The sequence below is a fragment of the Chinchilla lanigera genome, unplaced genomic scaffold (genome assembly GCF_000276665.1).
Source record: "Chinchilla lanigera isolate Chin_1 unplaced genomic scaffold, ChiLan1.0 scaffold00001, whole genome shotgun sequence".
NCBI lineage: Eukaryota > Metazoa > Chordata > Mammalia > Rodentia > Chinchillidae > Chinchilla > Chinchilla lanigera.
The window spans coordinates 24176059-24199579 of NW_004955402.1; positions in this window are offsets into that span (position 1 = coordinate 24176059).

The following is a 23521-nucleotide window of genomic DNA, read 5'->3' on the forward strand; positions in this document are numbered from 1 at the left end:
TATATATATCTTTTACTGATTCAGGGAGAGAGAGAGATCAGTGTGTACTAGAATGGTTAAGAAGTGATCCCTGAGATCGTGGATTCTCAGAGAAGAGTTTTGAAGTTTGGAAAAGATTTAGAAAGACCAGTGATTTAAAATGGTGAGTGGAAATGGTACAGCAATAAAAGAGAAGGCAGGGGAAACAACGTGGTATTGGGAAAGGCTTCAGGAGACATGGCTCAGTGAAACCTTTAAGCAGATTAAAGGTAGTTTCAGGATGTGGTGTACAGAGCTAGATGGGCATCAGAGGTGGTTAATTAAATCTGGAGAGTTACTCAGCACTTTGTGTGCTGAGGAGACAAAGTTGAAGAAAACATGGCCTGCTTCTGATAATACATTGTGATCTTCATCCCACTAGAGGCAGGGGATGAAGATCACAATGAGCTTTCACATCTTACAAAATGAGTACAATTTAGGTCAATAGAAGTGGTACTTCTGGGGCTCAGAGGGACTCAAAAAATCCTAGGGGGATAGAGTCAGACATTCAGCTCTGGTGCTTACCATCTGACTTATTGTGGGGAAATCCCTTGATTTCTTTGCCTTCTGCTTCATCATTCATGAAATTGGATGAATGGCAGCCCCTGATCACAGGGTTACTGTGTAAATTAACTGAGACTGGTGATATGAATTGTGCAGTCCATGTATATACTCCATAATTTTTAGCAATTACTAAATCTTTATTTAAAAGAAAGAGAAAATGACGCATGCGTGAAAAGAGATGATAATGGACCTTGTGAAGGCAACACATGGAGTGGACCTGAACGAAGTATGGCGTTTAGTAGGTGGGAATTTGTGAGTGGGCATTTCAGGGAAAGCAGACACACTGGGGAGCTGTACAGAGATAAGGGTGTGCCTGGGTTTTGTGGGGAGCCATGGCTAGTTCAATTTTCTGGAAGCAAAATGTGAGTGACATGGAAATGATGGGATACTTTGGAAAGACAGTTAAAGTATATGTAAGCCCTTTTCTGCCAGGTTGACAAATGTATTCTCAGTGATACAGGCAGTGCAGTGACACTGGGAATATGAGTCTGGTATTGCTATGGACAGAACCAGGTGATACCAGCCTGGGCCCCGGTTGGGATCCACAACAAGACAAAGGCTAGTGGAAGGCCTATCTCCCAGGCCTGCAGTGGTTAACCTATTGAGGCAAATACACTGTTTTCAAAGTCAGCTTCCGAGAGAAAGCCATGTGAATCCAAATATCCGGGCAGCAATCCCCAGAGGCGCCAAAGGTAATGAAACATTGGTATCTGCTGCTCCTATCTGTTATTGCTGATATTCAGATAATGATGCCAATACCCAGCTTGGAAGGGAGGAGGAAATGCTGCTGGGGCAGCTTGTTTAGCTCATCTCCTAGAGGGTCAAGAGAAGGGGGGCAGAGACATACAAAGAAGGTGACCCTGGAAAACCAAACCCTGTTCCTTATTCTTGTGGAATAAATTATTCCCTATGTCAAGGAGTCATCTGAGAATGGGGAACTACTCCTCATTCTTCAGCTGGCTGTGGTGCTTAGGACTAACACCATTTATACATCTTCTATGAATAGTATTTATAATTTCAATGTGCTTTGCTTCTAGTATCTCATTTAGTGTCCATTATGAGAAATCCTAGACTTGGAAAACTTTAGAACTAATGCAGGGACTCTGCTCTAGTCCTGTTTTGCCATCTGTAGCAGACAAAGCCCATCCTAAAGGATTGGGGGAAATTGGGGGATAACAGAGGACAGAGTGCTCTCCAGGAACTGTCTGGGAAATCTGGAATCAGTGCTGGGGGACAAGAGCAAGTATAGCAAGCCTCTCCCTCCTGGCTCACCTACACCTATGGAAAACAGTAGCAATAGAATTTCCTCCAAGGCCAGACAAAGCAATGCTTGTAATCTACTACTAATTGATCAGAGCTAGCATTCAGAAGAAATCTACCTGCTTTTCCTGCATTAAGGCTACTTTTCAGTTTTTCCTTGTTAAAATGTCAATACTGGTGAAGTGTTAGTGTATTAAGCTGTTATCAGCTCCTGGAAACTTCATGTCAATTCATTTGTTAGATTGCTGTGTGTCCTCAGAAGCACAGAATGAGGATAGAAGAGTTTGCTTAAGAATGGATGACAAGCCTGATAGAAGCATGGAGTGACCAGCACTGGCTCCTGTAGCAGATATTCTGGTTGCTTAACAACCTCTTGAGAAGATATATTGTCTGTATAGTACAAGACCTTGGACAAATCACTTAACCCCATTAGGTCCCATTTCTTCACCTAAAAGATGAGAATAATGACATCAACTCCACCCATTTAGAGAACGTCTTTGAGGGTGAAAGGCCTCTGAGTGTGTTTTGTACAGTATTTTACAAAGTGTGATACAAATGCAAAGTATAGTCATTTAGCTACATTAGGAAGAGACAAGCTCTCATTTCTCAAGTCAAATGCACATGAAGGGTAAGAGAAAGAGAGGGAGAAAGGAATTAATATTTATTAGGGCCCCAATTACCATTCATCTTAAATATATTATACTATTTAATTTCCACAGCTACTCCCTGACATTGATACTATTCTGGCTCCATGAGGTTGAGACCACATAGCCACTCTTTTTCAGAGGCTCAGTTTGAACCTAGGTATATCTGGGTCCTCTTTAGTATGTCAAAGTCCAGCCCTCACCTCTTGCTTTCTCCTTTCCTGAATTCTTCATTTCAGGCAGAGTGAGGCAGGTCAAGAATTGGCAGGTACCTTGTGTCCAGTAGGATTTGGAGATTCAGAAGAGACAGGAAGTCATAGTGTGAAAGTCAGAAATCTTTCCAGCAGGCCTGTGTGCAAGGTGAAGGGTGATTTGGGACATAAACACCAAGGAGATATTTCCACTCAGATCATACTGGGCCAGTGGGAAACTAGCATGCAATCTCTGTATGTGAAGGACCAAGCCAAGAAGACGGAAGCTTGCATTTCAGGTGAAAGCAGCACAAGTTGCTGTCAGGCATGTGAATGTAAATTCTGTTCGAGGTCACATTATTCACACTCCCTGGAGCATGGTGGGTGTCTTATCCATTCAAGTGATTTGCTATCATTGTATCAAAAAGAGATATGTAGGATGAGTACATGTGACTCAAATGACGATGTTCACCAAAATACTAAACAGCACAGTGGCACTTATGACAATAAGCACCCATCACCTCAATACTTCCAATTTGGCTGCTATGAATTTGAGGAGTCACATGGAGTTGGAACACCACGGCAAAGCAAACACATACATTTGCTGCACAATTTGGCTGTGACTTAGTGGAGTCTGATGGTTTAGGATAAGTGACCTAAGCCAATAACTCCCTCTTCCTTTCACTGTCCATAAGGAAAATTGTGGCATGAGACAATTTCAGTATAACAATAGATCTATTTACTTAGTTTTTGTTCCTGCAATATTACCTAATATTGTAAATTAAATATCTTTGGTATATTGGACCAAATAACATGTAACACTTAGTTTCATAAGCACAGTTTCTCTCCAGGGCCAAAGCTAGTATTAGGGAGGAGGAATAGGATGCTGTAACCAGAGGCATGGAGATAGCCCATCTCTACTATCCTGTGGTTTTGCTTTCTGTGGGGAGATAAAGCTAAGAATATCTAAAGAGATGCTAGGTCTTCTTGTTTTATCTGCACCAAGAGGAGGAATCAGCAGAAAGAATATCTCTTCTGTCTCCTTATTGATGTGTAAATCTGTACAGTCTTGCTGCAGGGAAGTTGAGGGAGAGAAACTTGAGGGCTATAAGAAGGAAGAAGGAAAATCAGCAGTGCAAATAAGAAAAGCTGGTAGAAGCAGTCTCTGTGTGTAGATCAGCCTCCAGGTCAAGAAGCTGGAACATGGATATAGATTTAAAATAATACCTGCACCTTCTCCAACAGTTCAAAAGATTTCCAAAATGACATTTGAAGCTCACCCAATGTCATGGCTCTGGTAGAAGAAGGTCAAAAATTCTGGTCAGGGGATCAGAAGACAGTCTGGGTCTGTGAGGTTTCCAAGGAGTACAGGCAAGATATGGCAAGGGTCAATGTGCAGTGATGCAGTTTTGCTCATTATATGATAGATAAAAGCAGAATGGCCCAAAGATGCAATGTTTTGCCTTGGATTCTTATATTCATATACTTAAACAAATGTCACCATGGACCAAGTTTACTGAAGTCGGCTAAAATGTCAAGTTCCCATACCCAACTGCAGATTAAGTTTACCTAGGTGATTTCTTTTATATTTTGTACTTTTTTTGGGGGGGTATTGGGAATCAAACTCATGACCTCGCACTTACCATGTGGGTACTGTGCTGCTGAGCTATATCCCCAGCACAATTTCTTGAACAGTACAGATTCATGTCCTGTAGTGTTAGAGATTATGCTTCAGTGGGTAATGGGGAAAGAACTGAAAAATTGCATTTTAACAAGGTCCTCAAGAGATTATTGTGTATGAAAAATCTCAATAACTTTTTATGAGGAATATTATACTGCTGTTGTGTAGTTGTGGTTGATGTTCTCTAAACCCATTTCTTATCTAAACCCTAACCCAATAAAAATCCCAGCCAAATAGAAACCATACAGTATCTTTTCTGGACCTTTCTCTCTAAGTTAAATTCTGTGGCTCCCTCTCTGTATTGGTGCTCCTTTCTAACTTACCTCCATGGTTTCCTGCTGAACTTGACCTCATGACCCTTATTCCTCCTTAGGTCTCCTTCTATGACTCCTTCTTTAAGAGAAAGAGCTTAGTCCTGTGCATCAGTGGTTCCCAGGCTAGATTAACCACATAAAAGTATTTAGGATTTTATATAAAATGCTAATGGTTGATCAAGGAAGTACCTACATAGAAAATAATTAACAACTTCACTAATTATTAGTGTTGAAAATAAATTGATAATTATAATTATTTTTCAATACTTCAGCGAGGGTTTTGCTTTTATTTCAAGAAAGAAACTACCCAGGATCTATGTCAATTTTCCATCAACCACCTCCTCTATCAGCCAGCTGTCTTTTTATGTTGCTCTTTTTTTGTGGGGGCAAGGCTAAATGAATCTTTTTGTTATTGTATACCTTTGGACACAAAATTAATAGCAGGAAGAGGAAATGGTTATGTAGTTCATCAGGTCAGAAATTTCTATCCAATCTGGGCTTATGTGAGTGACTCATCAGAACAGGAATCTGGTAATGAAATAGGAAGACCTGTTGCATTTGGCAACATCTCCTGGCTGTGGAGGTCCCCTCTGGGCTCACAGACAAGGCCACTCTAAATGTCATAGCCTATTGGGTTTCACTTGGCTACACAATCTGGGGGTCAGAAATGTACAGACGTGTTTGTAGCTGGTTGATATTGCCTGACAAAAGTCAATAACAAGGAGAAGAAAGGGACTTCACAAGGAAGAAGTACGTTTGTCAGGGTGGGGTGGCTGTGTGCAAGGTGCTTGAATCCATCCTGACCCAGTGCTCTTGGGACAATGCTGGGAAAAACACTGGGCTGCTGCTATAGGGAACTTTTGAAAGAACTGGTCACGAAAATAGGAGAGTTTCAGAGTTAGGCTCCCATACATCAGGTCCTTACTCCTGGAAGTCACAATAGTGAAGACAGCCCGAAAGCTGGACACTGAAGGCAAGTGTAAAGCCAACTGCTTACTGTGACAAGCCACATAGCCGGAGAAGCAGGTGGCTACATCATGTCAAAGAGTAATAGGCAAAAGATGGGCTGACACCCATATACACTGTGAGAAATGACCAGTTCCTGCATCTTAGTGGATTCTAGACTATTGACTCTCTTTGACATCTCAGCCAAAATGGGATGTTAATTCTGTGACTTTAAGGGCAACATGCAATGCAATGACACCTAGAAGCTAGACAGTAACTGGCCCCAGGGGCCATTCAAAATATACTTACAATTTACTCACATTATTAGAGATGGGACTGGGTCAGTCATGGTAGTAATGAAGGGGATGTAGTTTGACTTCAGAAATAAAGTGGATTTGGAATCATAAACAGACCATATTAAAGTCAAATCATAATATCTACCCTTTCTCCTTTCCTTATTGATTCTATAGATTCAAGATCAATTGATTTGTAAATATCAATGTGTTCATATTTAAGTGAAATAATAAATATCCAAAGCCAAAGTTTTGAGTATTGTAAATTAAATTAAGTTACATGTTTCATGTTCTGGTGCTGATCTATTTCCATACTCTTCACTTCTCTGTATCTCTTCTGTTTCTGCTCTTACTACTTTATAGTTTTCATTATGGAAGGCATTTATTGAGGGAATGACATATATTTACATTTAATGCTGGTCCCTTGAGGGCAGTTGGAGTCTTTGATTCATAGTTTTTCACACTTCTGTCCACTTTCATCTTCTGCACCTACCTTTCATATTTATCTTGGCCAACAAATGCCTTTATTTAGCATGTCTTATGCTAAACATTGTATATGCACATGGCCTACTTCAATACAGAATTGTTCCTCTGTTATCTGGTTACTAGTGGTAACAGGTACTATTAACCCCTATTTGACAATGTGTAGATAACCTACAGTTTAGTTATGCAAAAAAGACTTAGATATGCTAGACAAGGAAATTTCTAAACAGGAGATTCAAGAAAGTTTATTTTAGGAGCTTTATGATGGAGGCAAGGAATGAGATGGCTTGGAAAGGATCAATTAGATTTTATAAACAGAAGACAGAAGGGTATGTGCCAGGGTGAAATTCTACCTTCTGTCTCTGTAGGCTCAATGCACTGGTTCTAAATCCATCATGAGCATTGGTGTGTCTCCATCAGTTTTTGTGTCCTGGGGCAAGTGAGTTCATCTTCTAATTTTTGGTTTTCCCACATGTAAGTAGGGATAGTAGAATTGAACTGGACTTATTTTAGGAATTCAACTGGGAAATATGCAAAATGCTCAGCATAAACCCAGATACTTGGTAGGAACTCAACATGGGTCAGACAGACTTAGTAGGAGCAGTATCAGACAACTACTTTCCTTTTGTATTTGCACAGGTTGGATATTTGATGTCCTACAGGTCACCACCATGCCTTTTTTTCATGTAGATTTCAACAGGTTAGGTCTCACAATCTTTGTTAAATTGCTTATCCTTGTTCTTTCTACACATTGTAGTGAATTGCCCCCCCCTCCTGCTGTGTCACTTAGATACAGACACTTTCTTACACCTCCAGGTTTTATGGGAATAAACTGTAGCAACAAATCTAGTCATAGCCTTAATTACACATGGTTCACACAACATCTGAAGTGAGTGAGTGAAGAAGGAGAATTTGATTACTTTAGATCATCAGGGCCTTTCAACCAATAATAATTTACTGTGTCTACTAAGTACTCCTGATGCTTGCTATAGAGACAGGCTATTTTACATACAAGCAGCATAATCCATTCCTATGAGATCATGTAGTCAGGGAGTCAGATGTCTGCCACACTGAATGGAGAAAGAGCAAGGTTTTCCTTTCCCAGTAAGGTCAGAGTTTTATTTTTCCTCTTGCAAAGGATGAGATAGGGCATAAGGAAAGTGGCAGAACTTGATGAGGTAGTGAGTAAGGGGTGCATTGAAGCAGGAAACTGTTGGTTAAGGGGCAGAGCCTAGAGACCAACACTAACTTTCCAAGGTTCATAAAGTCAAAGCAAGGTTGGGCATACGTGCTTGTCTGTGTATGTGTGCATGCTTGTCGGTGTGGGTGCATGTGCTCACATGGTGATTATATACACATGCGTGAGTCAGTATTTGCATGTATGTGTGTGTATGTGTGCATGCATAAATGCTCTGTGTGTATGTTTTTATCCTCTACTACCAGCTTCTCTGTTCCCTTTCTTTTCTTCTGGGCTACTTTCTCTCACTTGTCCCGCCATCTATTTTTATTGAATAGCCACATCTTTTGAAAACACTAAGTCAGGCACCCAGTTAAGTGCATCTGGGTAACAATCCTCTGAGGTTGCTTTCATAACCCCAGGTTACCTTGAGGAACCAAGATTCAGGGGCTGAGTAATTCACTCGAGGTCAGCCAGCAGGAGATCAAATTCAAGCAAGCACAGCTCTCTCTATACAGTGTGCTTTTAAAGACTCTGCCTAGGGCTAACGGGTCTTCTCTGAAACACCCATGTTTTCCAACATTCTTTTAAAGCATTGCCTCCAGAAGCCCAGCTATGCTCCTTGTTGAGTGTTCTGTCCTACCACTGACCAGTACTACATCCAGCCATGTTCTCTTTTCCAAGGCAGCCTCGGGCAGCATTTTCAGTACCTGTTTCTGCACAGTGGGCTTCTAGTTCCCTGGCTTAGTACAGAGTTTGTTGATTTCAGACTTGGGTTCCAGATCCTTTAAGAATGAACACATATGTGTGACATTGGAGCTAGTGGGTGTTTCAGTGTCATTTTAGAGCCCAGAGAAGGCCCAGCCTTCCCAGAAAGATCCTCTGAGCACACATAGAAGCATCCTCCAAACACAAAATTTGTTCAGACTCTCCAAAACTGAAGACAGAGAGTAACTTCTGGCAGGGCTGGTGGAGTTGGGAGAATTCCAGAAGGTAATGGGAATTTCATATGCAGACTTCCACATTCTAGGTCTGGGTGGAATGTCAGACAAATTCGTCTGCTGTAAAGTCTCCTACAGTAGAAAATACACTGGGATGTGGACAACCCTAAGAGATGATGCTATCTAGGAAGATGCAGCAACTGATGCCTAGTTGTTTGTACTTGTCGTTGAAGCAGTTTACTGGACTAGCCTGTGAAAGAGGCAACAACCTTCTAAGCTGAAAGTACAGATAGGCAAGCACTTGAGTTGTGCTGCCCAGCATGGTAGCATTAGCCATATGGAACTATTGAACACTCCAAATGTGGCTAATCTGAGCTCTAGTGTAAGTATGAAGTATGCTGGAGTTGAAAAAGTTAATATGAAATACTAAGTGCAACATGTTAATAACTACTTCATATTGATTGCATGTTGAAATGATATGGTTTTTGATATACTGCATTATGGTATATTAAAATTAATTTTATCATTTTCTTCCTACTCCTTAAAAATGTGGCTGTCAGAAATTTTGCATGCCTGTACCTGGCAATCTGAGTGACTACTTTGAAGATAACAATATGCAATATAATAGCCCTTGTCAATTTCCTATCATTTTGTTTTGAAATTCTGTATTTTTTTGTCTCTTTAAAATAAAAAAAGAAATTTTAAAATTACATACATGGCCTTGCAATATTTCTACTGAACAGTGCTATACTAGAAGTTCAGTTCACTGAGGGCCTTTGGCCTACAAAGAGGGCTTTGGAATCATGGGACAGCTGCGTGCAGGATTAATGGGGGTGCTGAAGTACACTGTGCCCGAATTTGAGCCTCCCTTGAGCTGAACCTACTTGCACTGGCTTTGACAACCACTGGTCTCCTGATGAAAATATATATACATACTACATTTTCTTTTCAAATCATCATTTTGGCTTCAGTAGAAGCATCTTTGCAAGGAATCCGTATTCTCTTCCTAACCCTATTTCTAAACTGGTCTGTTTCCCTGTTGCTCCTATTCCGTGTTTACAGGTCTCTTTCTCCTTCCCATTTCTCCCTTGTTTCTAGACACTCAGCACTACTCAAGGTTTACAAACCTTCCCTGATACAGGGATCTTCATTACTGTCCCTTCATTCACCTTCCTGAGTATGGACTTCTGAACTGTATCTTTGATCACACACATTGCCCACTGTTCTCTCTTATGTCACCTGTGGAAGTCTTGTCCTCTGAGTCATCACTGGTCACTCACAGGGCAAACAGTATAGGTGCTTTAGTAAATACTCAATTGCATACATCATTGTTTTGCTCTGCCTTGCTGTGTCCTCTTACTGCATGTGCAACCTTTATGGAAAAAGCGATGACAAGTAACTTGAGGCCAAGTACCACGCCTTCTGAGTTTGGGGGCTCACCCTTAAGCCTGACATCGCGTGCCTAAAATGTATTTAAGTGTTACAAGAAGAAAGACTCCGTGGCTTCTGACTTAATGTGGCTTGTGGCCATTTGGCTGGGCTAGCTGCCATAAATGTGTCCTTTGTGTATCTGACCCCATGCCTTTAATTTTTCCAGTAGTGATGTGTTTCTTGTTTGCCTCAGTCTCCTTTGAATAGATAACATCCTCACAAAAAAAGAAGTGACTGTAACTATCCCCACACTCTAGAAGTGAATGAGGCTACTGGAAGATGTGAGATAGGAGAGAAGGGAGCTCTGAGAAGGAAAAAAAATGTTTAAGAAAATGTGGGGGTGGGGTTGGATAAAGTGCATTTGATCACCTTTCCAAATTTCTTGCCACCTGCCTTCTCCTAGGTCTGGAAAGAGCTCGCCCCCTTGCTTTTTCTTTCATCCCCACAGAGCTAGGATAGAGGAATAAGCCTCATGACAGCAAATCAACAGAGCTGAGAGATCCGTCAGTCAGTCAATCTTAAGAGCATTCTTGGATTTGTGGATGCCTTGAGAAGGATGCTTAGAGAAACGGAGGATAGGGTAGTTATTAAAAGAGATTAAAGGGTATTAGCCAGTGCCTCACCAAGTTATAATTAAAAAAAGGGAACGAAAAGGAAACAGGAGACTAATTTTTCCAGTCGCTGAAATTTCAAGGAGGAGTGAGCTGGCCTGTGAACCATTACTGCTTTGTATTAATTTTCCTGTATGGTTCAATCTAACCCAAATACATTTCTTTCTCAGTTGGAAATGCCCTAGTCAGTTTCACTGTATAATACAAAGAAGAAGCAGCCCGAGAGACTAGGCAGTCACATTCACCTCAGATGGTATTATTCTCTGACGGATTTTAAATCCTGTTCTGCAAATAAAGGACTTGTTTCTAGGACACACCCTTGACATGAAGAAGGGAATTATCATGGTGTCCATCTGGGGAATCTGAGTCCAAGAGAAGTAAAAGATTAGATCCCCCTAGAATACTTGACAGTCAAGTGTAATACTAAAGTAGCAACTTCGTGGCCAGCATTGCAGTGATTTAGTCCCCTTGCTGGGAGTTAGAAAAGCATGAGAAAAGTGGGAAGCCACCTACCTATGAGATTTAACAAAGTCCTAATTCTTTCCCTCAAAAATCTCATGCACTACACTCAAAGGTCTAAGAATCCCTACTAGAACTTCTGTGTATGAACTTCAGAAGTCTTTGCTAACACGCAAACAATCTCAGTAGTATCCTGTGCTACTTAATTAATGTCATTCATTTATCCTTGAGTAAGGATCAAGGGTCTGAGAACTGCTTTAGGAGAAAGAAACCTAAATCATTAGGTGGCTGTGTAACCAGTGAGAAAGCGGAATATAACAACCTTGCCACCCTCATTTTTGCAGAAATTCATTTTGATTGCTATCATATGCAATTTTATTACAGTATTTTAAAAAATTAGGGAATATTGGTCTTTGTGTTATTACCTAGAAGAAACTGATTTTTAAAACTAGCCGCATGTCATTTATGTAGGACACATGTAGAAGCTGGATGGAGACTTCTGGGTAGTGATTGAATTCTTAATCAGTAATTTTTATATTCAGGGCTCCATGAGTTTAGTACATTTCACAATGTTATCCTGGTCCATAGAAGATTAACTGCAACATAGATAGATACGGCAGTACCAGAAACTGGCAGCTGACAGTCAAGCAGAGGTAAGGAAAAAGGAAAATTAAAAGTTCAAAGGGTACAATAGTCTGAGGCCAACTAGGATAAGAAGTAACAACACTTTGTGTATCAAGAAACCCTCAAATAACACCAAGTGACAGTGAAACGGACACTGATTTTCATTACAGGTGACCACAAGACATAAAAAAAAAAAACATTGGAATTAGATTCAGCCTGAGCTGAGGGGAGCTGCAGAGAAGGGAAATGCAAGATATCTAGCTACTAGCTGCAGTCAGTTGTTTACATGTCATCCCTTTAGTCCCTCCACATTTCTAAACAGTTGAGTGTTATTGTCGATACTTTAGAGAAGAGAAACTGAAGGTCAGAGAACGGAGACCAGGTTGACTGGTGTAGGTACCACTTGAGTGCTTGTGTCTGCCTTTCCCCAGCCCATTTGCTGTGTGCCATGAGGGTTATATCATTGCTGCTCTCCCTCTTACCATGATTGTCTCTGTCTTCACCTCTTTTCACTCATTTGTTTCCTTAGCTCAATCTCTCCCTCTTTCTCTCCATGTTGCCAACTCTTTTCTTTACCAGGAGGTCTAGCTCAGTCTTGGCCTCTGCACAGAACACTTCTCACTGGCCACTGCCTGGCTCTTCTGTCTTCCATAGCACTTGTGGCAACTCTGAGTTTTTAGTGATTGCTTCCTATTAGTCCTTGTTCTTTATCACATTTTATTTGGTACATCATTGTGCTTGATTTTGCCTCCTTTATTTACTTAGCCTCCTTTTTAAAAGGCTTATTTCTTTAGATCAGAGTCTCTTTTCTTTGTTCTATTTCCTAGTTCCATGTGAGACATGTATTCACTTCTGGTAAATTCTTGACCATTTTTTAATGCCCAATGGCAAATACTAGTAATCTCTTTTGCCTTTGTGATTTTTTGATCAGCTGAGCCTCATCTGTGTCCTTACCTGTGAACACACCTCCACAACTCTGTTTCAAGAATGTATGAAACTTTTTAAAGTGTTCTTTCTCCACTCTCTGCTGCCTTTTCTCAGAGCTCAACTGGCAACTGATCTCCACCCACAGAGACTTCATCCTTCAAGTTTTGAAGTCCTCAGAGATAGTATATATGTTGAACGTTGCATTGATTAATTGCTGTAGTCCTAAAACTTAGGGATAACTAAAGAAAAGTTCTTTGCCACCTTGTAGCCTCACTTCTTTCTCTACCCCACCACATTATTGTCCACATGTCCAGAGTAGTTTCATACTTTCCTCTCCTCCTTTGTCTTCCGCTTTGTCCCTCCCAGCCGATAGTGAGTGCTCCTGCTTGACTTCCCCCCATCCCCAGTCACTGTCCTTTGTGAGCATAGACCCTCACCCCTTCCATTCTCTGCTGGTAGGGTTACTTCATCAAACTAAAGCTCACTAAGGGAAAAGGCAGAGAGGCGACTCAGCATCCCGACCCCAGATATTGTAGCTGAGAAAGCCCTTTGCCTTTTATATTTTAGCCTGAATAGGTGTATGACTCAGGAGTGGAAGGATTTGTAGCTGACACTCAATAGAAGCTGCTCTCGAATTTTGACAAATCCCATCTTGAGCCAAGAAGAGAAACAGATATTGATCCTAAGTGTACCTAATTCATCTCTGCACTTGTAATCCCAAAAGAAAATGCCTTCTATGACCAGAGGGCAGTCAATATTTTTTCCATCTTGTAAAATAAATAGCGGTTATTTTGGTGTGTCTTCATGCGTCTAGAGCACCAGAAGTAAACAAAGAGTTGATTTTTCCTTTTTCTACAGTGAAGTTATAATAGCTACTGGGTCCCTTGTTTGGACTAATTAAAACCACATCAAATAATTTGGATTGATGAGTGACTAGGGGCAACTGTATCATACTTTGGCAGCATTAGCAAGGAATCCTCAATCCCCAGGCTAGGAATGGTATATTTGCTGAGACTCAGCTGGAGACATACAATAAATTGCAAGAGAATTCATTTCAGGGGACTCGCTCTGACTCTGGCAGTATTGCAGTTTTAACCACACCAGGGAGGTGTTCATACCAGCCAGGGGTCTACTTACAAACATGGTTTTATTTATTGTCCTTCCTTTCCTTTACCTGTGAGAGTAGAGTTAGTTATGGGAGAACTTCCAGAGGGTCACTAGGTCAGGCCAGATAGAGAACTGTTCTGTTTCCACAATCATTCTGTATATTCTCAACCTAGATAGAGGGTCACAAGTTGTTGGAAATTGTGAAAAACTGATTTATGTCTATATTGATCCAAGCCCCATATCATTTCCCAACCACTTGAGGTCAACTCCAACCAGCAAGCATAAAATCCCTCTGAAAAGATGCACGTCCAGCACAGTGTGTATATGTGGGCAACTCATATGCTCAACTCCAGGTTTTTGCTACCTACTAGTAAGGATTTTGGTTATTACACCGGACTAGTTTACCCAGACAAACCAGCCTATTAGCTCTTTGTATATTAAGAACAATATTAGAAATCAAATTTGGATCAGTTAAGGTTCAAACAAAGTACAGGTTTCAAATTACATTTCATTTGATTTTTGTAGTGTAAGAGAGCTATCTAGATTTTCCACAAATTTTCTCGTAGTGTCCTGTGAGAATTCTTATTTGAATTGAATTTTAAGCTTTATCCAGAGAGGAAATTCTGATTTTCTCCTAATTTGCCTAATCTGTGGGTTGCTGAGGAAAAGCCATCACCACACAACACACTGATGTTGGGGAGTTGTGCATCTGTTTTTCACTCTCTAGCCAAGACAGTCGTCTCTTTCTTGGTAGAGACCAAAGACCTTCCCATGTTGTGGTGAGGGTGTCCCACTAGCTTTTCCATAGGTCTCCAGATTCTGTACACCAACCCTGAGGAGTTTCACTTGAAGGAATGGAAGGTTCTGGTCATAGACTCATTCTGCCCATTGATATAGAGGTGCTAGAATATATATGAGGCAAAATTAAATGTGATTATTATGAATAGTGCAACACTTTTACCTAACATAAATTTGTAATCAAGTATCAACAACGTTAGTAAAAATATAAAAGCTACAAAAGCTCATTAATGTGAATGGAAAAATGACATATTTAAATGAAACATTATAATTTGATGAAGAGTTAGAATCTCTGATGACTGCCCTTAGCCCTGACTCAAAGTAATCCTGTGTCCTTGGTTAAATCACTTAGTACTTCAGGTTTCAATGTCCTCATTGTTAAAAGGAGGGGAATGGGATTAGACGGCCTCCAAGCCCCCCTGCCACTTTAATTCTATGAATCAGAATCTCAAAGGCATGTAAATAAGCCATTTGGGGAGATTTACATTGTTTTCCTTATAACTATAATGCAGAAATTGAGATATTGGATTTATCTCAGCATGGTTAAAACTCAGGAAACTCAAGCTTATGTTGTGAATCTCCTTAGTGGATCAAAGCATTTATCAAGTTTCTTCAGCACTCATCTTCTAGGGTCCCAGGGATGAAAAATGTGGTGACTGTTGGCAAAGCTGGTACTCTGACAGTGCACGTGGTCTGTGGCGTTATGTTACTGAGCAGAGCTGAGGCAGTGGCATATTTGTGCAGTTTGTGTGCCCATTCATGTTCATGGCTTCTAACATATATTAAAAAATATAGAACTCAGTAATAGTCTCACCTATTTCTTCTTTTTATGGGCAAGAATACAAAGCCCAGTGAAAAGAAGTTGCTCAAAGCCATCTAAGTAATTAAAAAGTTTGAAAATAGAGTGGCTTAGCTTCCCCTTGCTTAATCATTATTATTTTTTGTCTCCTCCTACAATTCCACAGGATATACACATTGTAACTGTGTAAGCTTTTATACCATTGAGGCAAAATAGAAATATCTTTTGTAGTTTTATTTGTACACTTAGGATGTACATCTATCAATTAAAAATGCATTTTTAGGACCCATGCAGCATGTTAAAGATTATCCACAGAGTTCCTTCTGAGTCTGTTGAGGACCTTACATAGCTATTCCCCCCATCCCCATTCCTGTAACTTATCCAAAGGCGCAGAGTAAACCCAGGCCAAATACAGATTTCCCTTCTTACTGGTATTTTGAGAGTCAGGCCTGGAGTAGGGGCTTTTAGTGTCCTGTCTCTCATATCAAGCTGGCATTTATCTAACTTTCCTCACTTTTCCAACATCTCACATGGTCTCTGCTTGCATATGTCCAATAAATGGAGTCCCCTACTGACTGAAAGAGCCAATTCTGCCATAAGCATGTTGTTTTCTGAATGTGATCTTAAATTAGATTCGCTGTGACTCCCACTCCTCTGTCCTACTTTGTCCTTTGCTGCCCTGTGTAGTGCTACCATCTATACCACAAAACCTCTTACGTATTTGAAGGTAAGCACAGTGTCCCTGCTATGCCAGACTTCCATTACCGAGCTCAGCTTTCCTATTCTATTCTCTCTTTCATTCTTCACCCTGTGTTTCCCCTTCTTTGGATATTTCTCATTGTCCTTGAACATTGTGCCCCAAATAGAACATGATTCCCTGGATGTTCTCTGATCAGTGTGGAGTATAAGGAGCTGCTATTCACCACGAACAGGATGCTACCTTTCCATCAGGCACAGAAATTCATCAGTTTTCACTTATTGGTTTGTTAAGGGGTGATGAATTTGCTCAATCCGTCCTTTGGTTTCTCAGCAGAAGGCAGGCAGAGGAGCAACAGACTTGATTTCAAGAATCTCTTTCCTGCTAGAACACTGAAGAGCCTGTCAATATCTTTTCTAGGTGCATTTTGTCAAACCGATATTCCAATAGACAGCCATTAGCACCTCACCCTATGCTTCAGAATCACATTTAGGGGAATTTACTTTGACTGATCACAGCTTGCAGGGATCATTTGGCTCTATGGATCCAATCTTATGTTTCAAAAGCCATTTCCTATCAGTGATGATGTGTGTACCCCTTGCTCATACTGATTAGCAAAGAGAAGGATAGAAATGAGTCCTTTGATTTTCTGAGTCCTATCTAAAAGAAAGAACAGTCTCTCCTTCCAATTCTCCCCATCCCAATATGAGCCAGCCACTGAAGATAAAAGATACCACACTTTCTAAAAAATCTGATGAAAGTAAATTGTTACTCCATTGACACATTGAAATGGCAAATTGCACAATGTACTTTACAGACCCCAGAAATATGGATGTTTTTCTTTCTAAGAAGGTATCTGATTTGGAAAGTTTATTGTCCTATAGATTGGAATGTGGTGATTGGTCAGATAAAACCATCAAAGGCAGAGTAACTGTGATTCTTATAATAAGTTGTGGGTGGATTTTTATCAGGACAACAAAGAAAGATAAAATTCCTAAGTAGAGGGGATTCAAGTATATAATTTTCTGCTAGTAGAATAGTAATATAGGAGGCCAGTATAATTCAATAGGCCAAAGGAAACAAAAGCCAATTGGTGATAATAACAATAGATTTCACAGGAAAATATGTGATAAGAAAGAAACCTGCATTGTTTGGGACACCTGTAGTTAATTATTGCAACTAAAGACATTAAAATCAGTTTCTCTGCTCATATATCTTCATAGACTGTTTGGCAATATTAAATGACAAAGGCTTAATAATCAAAAGTACTGAGTTAGCAAATGTTTTCTAATTTTAATAACTTCTTGTTGTAATTACCAAGTCTTAGAGTGAAATGATTTAATTAGAAAGTAATCAAGAAGTGTCTACTGTTAATTGAAGGAATTATAAAAGATCTACATTTTTAATATATTTCTGAGGTAATAAAATTAGAGTTTACCATAATTATTTTTAAACCACCCTGACATGGAATATTTGATGTGGGAACAAAGTATCTGATAATTCTAAGAGTGGTGCCCACATCAAAAACACAGTGGGACTATAAGATTTCATGCTGTCTAGGAAATAATAATGGTGACAATAGTAATAATAACAATTAATGGCTGATATTTATGGAGAGTGTACCACCTGTTAGGAAAAACTGACTCAAAGTAAAGATCTTTTTTATTTACTGGTGTATCCTCTGTGCATGTAATAGGCCACCAGTGAATAATGTGAAATCATGTTGAATGAACACAGGGCAGAATCAGAAATAAACGACTGTGATGAGGTCCTAATCTCAGTTTTAGTGGCATTGTTCTGCTCACACTTATCATTAGAACTCGTGTGTCAGCACATGCTCTTTTGAGATGAATGGACTTATTTGTATTTTCCCTGAACTCCAGAGTGCAATATCTGTTTTTTACACATATCTAGTTCAATTCAAGTGGCAAAGACCTTACCACAGATACTACAGTACACATTTTCCCTGTTTGTGCCTTGTTTATCTTTATTGTTCCAGTATCCAAGTATTTGCTATTAATAGGTGTTTGCAGGATGAAAGTAAACAAAATAGCCCTTCAAAGGCAATGGAAGGAATAAACAGAAATAAAGAGAAGTTAATGCCAATTCCATGCAATTGTATTGAATATTACAATACAATTATATACAATATAATTATAATGTATACAATACAATACAATATTACAATGGGATTGAATATTACAAAGGTAGAATTTTTAAGCTTCATACTGTCAAGGAGGTAAAATTAGCCTTTAAGTATTTAACTGTACAAAGCAACCATCATCCTGGACAGGAAAATTTGCCTATTCACTAAATCCACCCATCTTTTGCTGTCCCTCCCAGGCCTATCTCTATGGTATTTCTGCCTTACCATCTGCAGTCTTTAGCCATAGTGAATTACCAGGGACTTAATAGTTATCTGGGCTTTAATGACTCTTCTGTGCGTCTTGGACCATCAACTCCTCCCAGACTCTCATTAATCCCAGGGGCAATGGCTTAGACTATGATCATTATTGCTTTAACAAACACTTCCAGGATACAACGAGAGTGACTTTCCATTTATCTTCCATTGAAATTCATTCTGCAGGATTGACACTGTCAGCTTGAGAGACACAGCTATTGTCTCGAAGTTAAGAAAATGGGTTTATTGCTCTCTGCACTTATTATATTGAGAGACAAAAACTAATTAAAAGTTAGAATTCCTGGCTTCTTGCAGACAGAGAGACACTGGCCAACTTTTCAAAAAGGTTTTGTTAACATAGGAAAGTGAACTTTGTCTTTATTTATATAAGTACAGTTTAGTGGGAAGGTGAGAAGGATCTTGCAGGTAGGAAGTGAAGAACTGGTACTGCTGCAAAGTTAGTATTTCAAAGAATACAGATTATACCTGATTAAGCCAATGAATAAATTCACTTAATAACCAATACCTATTTATTTTAAAACTTCTGTATTTGTCATTGACTTTTAACTTTAGATTTGTAAACTAATCATATAAAAGCTGTTTATTATCACTGCTGTAAAGACAAAATGAAAAGCTAAGCTCATAATTTATGTATGAAGGTATTCAGTAACAAAATTTGCCTCAGTCTTATATATTTGGAGTGATTCATCAAAGATACAGATAGCAATAAAAGACTATTGTACATTATTGTTAAAAACTATATTAAATATATTGAGTAACACAAAATGGGGAACTTATTCAAGCATGGTCTTTAAGAGTAACATTTAAGTAAGAAAAATTCCAAGATATAATTGCATACTTTTATAACAACTCCTGTATTTACTTCTTAGAAAGAAATTTCAATTCCCTTATCTAATTTCAGCATCCCAGTATCTGTTTTTAAGCCACTGTAATTTTATTTGGAACCAAAATGCAAAGGCTGCTAAAAAATGTATATACACTTCAGGAAAGGAGAAACGGTAGGATTTTTTTTCCACAGATGGTGTTACCCTTGAATGGGGGACCCTAAAGGATGTTGTATATCACAGAAAACCACACTGCTCACCTATATAGAAGAAGCTTAAAATGCATGTGCAACAATCTCAGTGACCAAGGTTACTCAAGCAGTAGCTTGCTATACTAATAAATGTCTGGCAGATAATGGGTACTGCTTTCAACACCTCTTGTAATTGTAGAAGCCAAAAGTATCTTGTATCAATCTCATGATATTTCAATAAATTTAGTATTAAAATATTTACACAAGTTTTTCTTTTCCTGAAGGGTTTATACATTTTTTTTGGATAGACTTTATATTTGTACATTCCATTAGGGTTGTTGTAAGTTTGACTTTCAATATTATTCTCTCAGGGCTGGGGATATAGCCCAGTGACATAAGCACCTGCCTGGCAAGCACAAGGTCCTGAGTTCGATTCCCCCCTACCAAAAAAACAAACAAACAAACAAACAAAAAATTCTCTCATTCAAAAGTGTTCCAGTGTACTAGTTAGCTTTCTAATAGTTGGGACAAAATACCTCCCACACACAATTTAATAGAGGAGAGGTTTAATATGGCTTATGGTTTCAGAAGATTCACTTCATGGTTGGATGGCCCTAAGGGATGAATATCATGGCAGAATGTTGTGGTGGAGCAGAGCTGTTTACTTCATGGCAGCTGGGAACCAAATCAGGTAGCAACACCTGAGAAGAAGGGACCAGGGACCAGATGCAGTACCCAAGGTCATGTCACCATGGTCCACCTGGACACACAGAGCAGTGTGCTTTACTAATCGCCCAGGAAACTCTGAAGCCAATCAAGTCAGAAATCCAGTTAAACTGTCATATCAAATCACAGGTTATAAGAGAAAAATTTTTCTTTGTTTCCCTGATTTCTCTTTTACAAGTATTTCTTTTTTTGTATTGCAGAAGCAGGAAAGAAGACATTTTATGTAATATCTTTGAATCTAGTTTGCTATTGTCACTGCATTCACATTATCTGATATGTAATATATAGGACAGTGTAAATTCTATGGATGTCTCTGTATTCAGTGCATCTTGGAACATACAGAAGAGGCACTAGCAGAGGCATATTATGGTCTCTATGGTTTAACAGTGTAAGATTTGAGAGGAGAAAGTACATTTTGATCTTGCTGTTGTCTAAGAGAACCATTTCTCCTCTCTGTTTTCTAACATGTTAGGCAGATGCTATCATGATTTCTCTTTTTCATGTTGAGATCACTTAGTCACCTAATTAGCCTTTGATCTTAAGTTTTCAGAAACCCTTTCAAAAACAGTTTTCTTAGAAGATGAGAAAAGTAGAGTAAATGTTTCAACAGAAGAGTATATTTTTATAAGGATCCAGAAACTTCATAGAACCTGGTGTAACTACAGTCTTGGCCATTGTCCTCATCTCCAATAACTTCGTTTTTACAATTTCCCCTATGAATTCTGTGTTTGGAGAGAGTTAATTGTCAATAAGATTATATTTATTGAGTAATTCTTCTTTTCCTATTAATTCATCATTGATGCACCTGGCTGTCATCAGAACTTGGACTCAAAAATAATCAAATTTATTATGCAATGACCTTATAATTCTAACTCCCCCCAAAAATATCAGCCCAAACAATATCACAATGCAGAAAACATCTGTTTTTCATCTAGTTTTTGACTGAAAATAGCTTCTGAACCTCATTACTATCTTTAATGTCCTGAAGACCTATGTGCCCAAGGTACGGGTCTGTCATGTACTGAAAAGTGATATGATAGGGCTAGTGACTTAAAGTAGTAACAACAGCTAATGATAGTGTAACATATTTCCTCTTGTATTCCTTATCTTTAGTCCTGGTAAACTGAGGAGTGATCATCAACTCCTTGTAATTTAACATAATTCTAAGACTTATTAAATTTCTCTCACAAATATGTCATTTCTTCATAAACATGGTTACTGCATTAGTATAGTCTCTTTCCTGAACTATTGTATTTTCCTTGGTCTTGCTGACAGTCTTCGGTAGAGTCCTTCACTGTTACCTCTGACTCCCTTTGAAATTAAGCAACCCACCGTTGTGTTTCCACAGCACACTAGCCTGTGATGATAATGTGAACCCTGAATTAGTACATTATCTGCATTTGCCTATTAACTGGATCTACTTTCTGTAACACTCTTCAAACCATACCAGACCAAGGGTATTTTGTATTCTACTTTGTATTTTGATTCTAGTATGGTGTTTGTAATAAGCAACGAGAAAATATAAGTGGGCTGCATGTCTGCAACGATTAAGATAAGGTTAATCATTTAAGAATTAGAAGAATCATGAGCTTCCTCACAAGTTGTCCAAATATGATCATTATTATACTTTAGACTATGAGTGACCTCCCAATGCGCATGTGCTCAGAAGTGGAGCTTTTGTAAAGTGACTGGATCATGGGGGAACTATAGCTGTCTTGTTAGGAGGTGGGGTTAGGTGGGAAGAGGTAAGTCTCTGGGGTCATGACGGGAAGAGTAGATCTTCTTCCTGGTCCCTTCCTTTCCTTTCTGCTTCTTGGCTGCTGTGACATGAGCAATGTTCCTTTGTCACGTCTTTCTACCATGTAGTCTCTGCCTTGGAGCTAGCAAGGCAAAAGAAACCTCTCCTTTAAATTATGGGTGTTGGGTAAGTGTCTCAGCAACTAGAACAGTGACTAGGACAAGCATAAAAAAGTTTTCTTTGCCTCTTGGTAAAGGTAAGATGAACAATAACAGAAAACTCTGCTTGCTTTCTTTTTTTTTTCTACATGCATATCCATGTTTATTTTTTTATTTTAAAAATAAAAGGAGGAAAACATTAACAGACAGACAACCTTTTACAAAATAGCAAAAGAACAGTACAGACGATGCAGAGTTACAAACAAAGTGGTAGGAAATTAACAATGCTTGTTGTATTACATATTGATATCTTCAAAGTGGTTTCTCATGAAAACAGATGGAGACCTGCAATATTGATCAATCAGGACTTATTGGCAGTTTCTTTCAGCAAAGAAATAGAAGACAGTAGAGCAACTATGTTAACTATCCTGTATATACATCCATACAAAATTTTTCCTTCTTTCCCTTCTCTTTCCCCCCATCCCAGTTGCCCTTTACCCTTGAGTACTTACTTTCTTATCATTTCACAATGTCTATCATACCTCATAGTTTAAATGAATTCTTTCAGGTTTTACACTAGTGAAACAATGTGGTTCTTGCACATGCAGTTCTGATTTATTTCACTTATGAGTATGGTCTCTAGTTGTGACCATTTACCTATAAAGGCCTTGAGTTTATCTTTCTTTATAGCTGAGTAATATTCCATTATATAAAAGTACCACAATTTTCTTATCCAATCCAGAGTGGATGGACATTTAGGTTGCTTCCACAATTTAGCAATTACAAATTGTGCTGCTATGAACATAGGTGCACATATACTACTGTGATATGATGTTTTTAGATCTGGGAAAATACCCAGAAAAAGAAGAGCTGGGTTGAATGGGACCTCTAGACCTAGTTTTTGGAGGAATCTCCAAACTGATTTCCACAGTGGTTTCACCAGTCTACATTCCCAGGAGCAGTGGAGAAGGGTTCCTATTTCTCCACAGCCTTACCAACATTTGTTATTGGTTGATTTCTTAATGCTAACCATTCTTACTGGGGTGAGATGAAATCTCAATGTTGTTTTAATTTGCATTTCTTGAATGACTAATAATGTGGAACATTTTCTCATGTATTTATTTGCCATTTGTATTTCTTTATCTGAAAAGTGTGTATTCATCTCAGCTGACCATTTTTGAATTGGGTCTTTGAATTTGGCTGACTTTTTAAAATTCTTTATATGTTCTAGATAGAAGCCCTTTGCCTGAGGGACAGTCAGTTAAAATTTTTTTCAGGTTTGTGGGTTTTCTTTTTACTCTGCTGGTGATTTCTTTAGATGTGCAGAAACTTTTCAGTAGGACAAGATCCCAGTTGTTGATTCTTTCAAGTGTTTCACATGCAGTTTGGTTTTTGTTCATGAACTCTCTTCAAGGATTTTACCTATTTTCTCTTGCAATAGATTTAGAGTTTTTGTTTTAATATTGAGATCTGTGAACCATTTTGACTTGAGTTTGGT